Genomic DNA, 6000 nt, shown 5'->3' with positions numbered 1-6000 from the left:
TTTATGAGGTAAAGATTTCCATATTAACACTGTGGCTAGAGAGGGAGCAGCATTAGCAACAGTGCAGTGAAAGTGGAATGCTTGTGCAACATATTTGGCCCCGCCACAATACAGCAGGGAAGTGATTATCACAGTTCAAGGTTGTGTTGAAATAGCACAGATGGATTGAATTTCATATTTCTAGAGAGTGATGTGATGTCTGATGACACCGGGGAGGAGAAAAGGAGGTGGTGGGACATGGAAGACAAGTGAACTGAGGCAAGTGTGTCGGAGGTGATACACCCAAATGGGGAGTGTAAAGACGGGGTAATTGCAGGATAGGATGTGAGAAAAAATGTAATTTAATTAAATACATTTTGTAAAATTTCCATCTGACATTATTACATAAGAACAATTAAAAATGTTACATTTAATGCAATCTAGTCAAATAAAGTAGACGATTTAAATGAATCTGATCAAATGAAATTCACTTGATTGGTATACATTCAATTTATACCAAGCGTCCTTGGTGATTAATTATTTCACTTGCACTCTACTCAAAATTATTGCTTCATGCTTCTTGAAGGTAAAGAATCCTTTTTTGAGTGCATAAGAAATAGATTAAAGTTATATGAGAATCTCTTCTTTTCATTATTAATTTTATACATCCCACTAAAACTCTGCCAGGACTCAAGCATAGGGACTGATTTCTGTCATAATTTACATTAGCATTTTGATGATACTATAACATAAAAGATGAATTAAAGTTTTTCTGAAAGAAAACACAACTCCAACTCTATTCTTTTAAGGACCACTGAAGTACATATAGTACATCTTACTAAATCTCTTAACTTGCCCTTTTTTTTTTCCGCTTTTTTAATGACATTACTTTGTTTTTTATACAAGAATTTGTAGTTTAAAAAAAAAAAAAGAACATGTAGCCGCTGGTTTGCAGTTTTTCACAGGCATGGACATGTGTTCAGTGTGTTTGGTGACACTTGTGCCCCTGAAATCTATTAAAACCCAATACGTGGGTTTTCAATTTTTATTTCTGAGAAACAAGCTAGATACTTTTTCCTTCTTTTCACCTGAAAGGGATGGTATGTTGTGTCTTTGCCTTGCTGCTTTAATCATTTCGACTTGGGTTCTTACTCTTCATTCGCCCTGTCCTTGTGATGTGATGAAAAGCCCAAGGGAGGGAAGCAGACATAGTCTAGTGAACCTCACTTTGATCAAACTCCCGGCTCAAAAGCTTGATACACTCATTAAATGGCCAATGATTTCTTGTTTAGACCAGCATTTAGCCAATGGCGTTTCCAGATGTTTTCTGGGTGTGACACAGAGCGAGTAAGGCAATGTGACCCCGGGGGAACCTGTAAATCCAAGCGAACGATGATTACATGAATTGCAGAATGTGAATTGACCGTGTAGGCTGTCGCCTTCCTTACACAAAGTTCCACTCATGTAGAAATTATCAAAGCTGAATTTTCCTGTGGCCGTGTATTTATATGGTGAATCGTAGCTTTGTTGATGAAGTTTTATCATGTGGAAAGATCACGATATCACATCTGTGTGAACTGACCAGGAGCTTTTCACTAAAACTGACTTAACAAGGAAAGAGAAACATTTCCAAGACTTTTGAAGTGGTGCAGGAGGGCAAGGAGACAACGATGATATAAAAAATCCTATTAAGTTGAATGTGATAAGATATTGAGAAAGTGACAAAGTCTGGAAGAAGAAGTAAAATATTCAAAGGGGGATTTGAAAGACCTTTGATGATACAGTCTACACAAGCCAAACAGTAATTATCTTGGATAGGACATATGAATATACTGTATCTCTGTTTTAAATGGAAGTGATGAAAGAGATACGAGACACTATAAATGTTCCTGAGTAAAACAAATTGATGACATGCTGAAACAATGACAGTGTCATCGGGGGATAACCCAGTGTTTTTACTGTGGAGAAAGCCTGATGTGAATCTTTCATTGCAAACCTGGAAAACTGTGCCAGCAAGAGAAGTATAACCATCACTATTGGATTCACGCTGTTAATTTTAATGTGAGACAATGCTATTGTTGAACTTGGGGTGGGGAAGATGGACATGACCAAAGTTGCCTCCTGATGCCTCAACCTTAGCTTTATGGTTCTTGACATGTTGGTTTCTGGAGCCAGAACTGACCTTAGTTAGATGATATGGTGGAGTATTATTGCACAAGAACATTTACTGATCAGTGCTAAATAAGGCCTTAGTCACAGAGCTAGAAACTAGTCAGCAAACACCTGGTACCCAGTACTTGGGGGAAAAAAGTGTATTCCCTGACTAGTTGCGATTTGTTACTGGAGATTGCTGGCAGTCACTGTACTCAGGCCTAGAGACTGGTCAGTGACTGGTGTGATGAACTATTATAAAAGATTATAAAAGAGAAAATTTCCAAATGCACAGTTCTTTTAATGTGGGAAATCACCTATAGAAACCAAAACTGTTTGTTTGTTTTTTGCAGTCACTCTATTCACTCTTGCACTATAACTCTTTCGAAGCTTGGTTGCTGAAGGTGACCATTCAAGGATTTGCAATTTTTCTGTTGGTTTCATTTTCCAGTTTCAGAGGCTGACACTTAGCTTCTGGTCAAGACAAGGCACGAAACTGCACTTCAAATGTATTCCGGTTGTTTTCACAAGTGATGACGGCACATGAGACATGTGGGCTTATGCAAGACAATGTAACGGACAAGGGAGCAAAGCCTGAAGTTAAAGTTCTAGACTAACTGGTCTTTCTGTCTTGCACCCCATGGTCATGAACTGTGCCATTATGAAAATGATGAGATATTGCATATTTAAAAAAAAAATAGGGATTAAAATATTAGCAAATATTGCATCCTATTTGTCCTGGTGGTTGTTATTTAGGTAAGCCTCCATCACAGGGTAATATTGACCACAGAAAAAAACTACTGATCAGGATGCCTCCTGGCATTTCTGTCATGCCCTACAGTGAGAAGACTCACTGCAGCATATCCAAAATACACTACAGGGATTTCTGATCCGATCTGGCTTAGGGACAAATAGGATCCCTCAACAAGATCTGGAAAATGTTGTTACAGACCAGAGCTTTCTTTCCTAGCCACCTGGAAAAATTAACCATTAATATGAGTGTAGTCAGTGTCCTAGAGCAAGCATTAAGAAAATTCTAAGCTAATATTACTATATGGCGTATTTTTAGTCAATTTTTTGGAAAGCCTAATATAAAAAGTGTTATATAGAAGGTCCCATTAGCACATGTGTAATCTCCCAGCCTCCTCATTCATCACTGTGGCATTTGGACTGAACCCATCTGAGTGACGGTTGCTCATTATCCCAGTATGCAACATGCCATTTAAAGATAAGAGACAATTATGCAGCATGAACAACAGGTTATTGACAATCTTCCTACCAGTTGACTGCTGTTTTTGTCTAATCACTGCTCCTTTTGACCTGCTATTAATATCTCATCACCTGCTAAATGATATGTTTACATTAATTAACGGCATTATTAATACCAGGAAAGTACCACAGCAGGTAGATTTGTTGTCAGCTTCGGTGTTATCTTAGTGTTGTCTCCTTCTCATGACAGGCCCAGATGGCGAGGTCTGTTAAAGACAGCATTGCTTTTCACTATTTATCTCACCCTCACTAAGCCTGGGGAGTGCTGCTGTCTCTCTCAAACCCTCACAGCACAAAGTCTTCACTTCACACCTTTTGTGAGACAAGCCACCCTCAGCGCCTTTGGCTAAAGGAACTGTTCATTTCAGAGGAGTGAGACTGCATGGCGAGAGAGCTCACAACCTGGTTGACACATTTCTCTGCGGGTGTAATTGTATTTCCCGTTTCCCCTTTGTTTCATTTCGGAATAACGCCAAACCTCTTCCAATTAAACTGAAAGCGCTTTCGCCCTCTCTCCTCTCTTTCTAGTTTTCCACACACCCTTTACCTCTTCTGTTGGCTCAAGCTGGTCAGTAGTGCGTGGACAAGAGGGATCCAGACAAATTCCGTTACAGCTCCGTGGATTCAAAAGCCGCCTGTACTCAGAATTTTTTCCAAGGCGTTGTTGTGTGTTAATAAAGTATTTGTCTCCAAATTCTGCTCTATAATACCCACAAATCCCAACACACATAAAAGAAAAGCATATTTTGTGGTTTGTCTTTTTTCAAAACATTTCCCAGATACTTGTGATTGCAGCCTCTACACGGCCCCTACCTGAATCAGATTCAGTGTATAGGATGCACAATTAATTGTTATTCTGTTGATTTTCTGATAGCAATATGTTCCTTCAGGGTTTGGGAGCTGAGTGAGCAAACATTAGATTAAATTTTAATGAGTTTCTCAAGATTTAATATTTGAATGGAATGAATGCATTGTCCATATGGGCAGTCTTCCATAGATTTTAGCTCTACACAGCTTTCCAGTACTTAAATACATGTGTGCAGCAAATGGTCAGAGAAGGATCATCTTCCTTTGGAAAATATAATTGATTATATTGAAATATCAGTAATTAAGTCTGCTACATACTTGCAGCATATAACAATGCAACCATTAATCAACATCATCCCAAATAACTATTATGCTTCATATATCTGTTACAACAGTTATTTACAGATTGGCAAGAAGTTTAATTGGCTACTTCTACTTGAAGTGGCTATATTTACATCATATTGCATATTACAACTCTCAATTTTCAGATATACTCTGAGGAATTGTATAAAGCAACAGTCTCTCTCACTTGGTATGTTAACGTTCAGAAAAGTCATACAAACTCATAAAAAGCACAGCAATGCCACCATCACTAGTGGCTTTGTAAGGAAAAAACATAACAGTTACACTATTACACTACAACACCATGGTTGTTATTTTTAGAGAGCTCCCTGAAAGGTCTCTCCTGACCACTTGCATGAGCACTCTGATTTCACCACAGACCTCAAACTTGAGCACTAAGCACAAACATCACTTTCTGTGTCAAACTGACCCAGCTTTCTCTTCGAGGATCATCTCTGCTGATGAGAGCTGGATCTCAGGCTTTATCTTCAAGCGAGAGCTTTTAGAGTCGCAAAGGTTTATACAGGAGGAGAATGCCTGCTGTTTTTTAAACTTTCAAGGGCTTTTGTGCTTTGAATTCATCCCAAATGTGAGACTATCAATGCGGAGTTCTACTCTAATGTCTTGAAGTGTCTGAGGGAGAATGCTCAGTAAAACAACTCAAACTTTGGTACTCGCCAGTCTTTGTGTGCAGACGCCCAAGACTCAAAATCCAGGAATTTTTGGCACATCAAAACAGTCTTCAATCATCACTTGCCCCACTTGCCTAAACTGGCTCCTTGTGATGTCTTCCATTTTCCTAAAAACTGAAGTTAAATGTAACAGTCAGTATTTTGACACACTGAAAGAGATCTAGCATGCACTGCAAACATGCAAGTGTTCAGGTCAGACTGAGACCAACAGCTGTGCTGCAGGCAGTGAACATCACATTTCCGAAGTTAACAATGAAAAAAATGTAGGCTTAAGTCTTTTTTCCCCTCAGTGTAACTCCTAGTCTACAGAGATCTTTTGTCTTAGCATGATGCATCCATGTTCAGAATGTATAGTAAGTCCTTCCATTAATTCCTTCCAAGCAATAATATAAAATGCATTTATTTTTATTTGCAAAATGAAATCTTTATATAAAACTGTTACTGATACAATTGTGAGACAATTACAGTGTAAATATCCTGAAAAGTACTTGACAAATTTGGCTCTGAGATAGCGGCCCTGTGCCAGACCTTCAACTTTTTTCAGTGTTGCGTGCCATGAGGGGAGGTGATTCTGCATAGATCAACTGAGCACATAGGCATGCTGGACCAAGCTGCTTCTAATTAGTGAGCACAAAGACACCCGCCACCAGGGCACATCTATTCCAAGGAAGGTTTGGCAAGTGGAAGTCATGTTGAAAAGCATTGCATTACTAACAGTGTGCAGCTCTGGATAAGAACGGCCTGGAAATTACTGAGCAGA

Source organism: Rhamphochromis longiceps, linkage group LG2 (genome assembly GCF_057381845.1).
Source record: "Rhamphochromis longiceps isolate RC_006_pf linkage group LG2, R_longiceps_female_GT1.1, whole genome shotgun sequence".
Lineage (NCBI taxonomy): Eukaryota > Metazoa > Chordata > Actinopteri > Cichliformes > Cichlidae > Rhamphochromis > Rhamphochromis longiceps.
Note: the sequence above shows the minus strand (reverse complement) of the source record.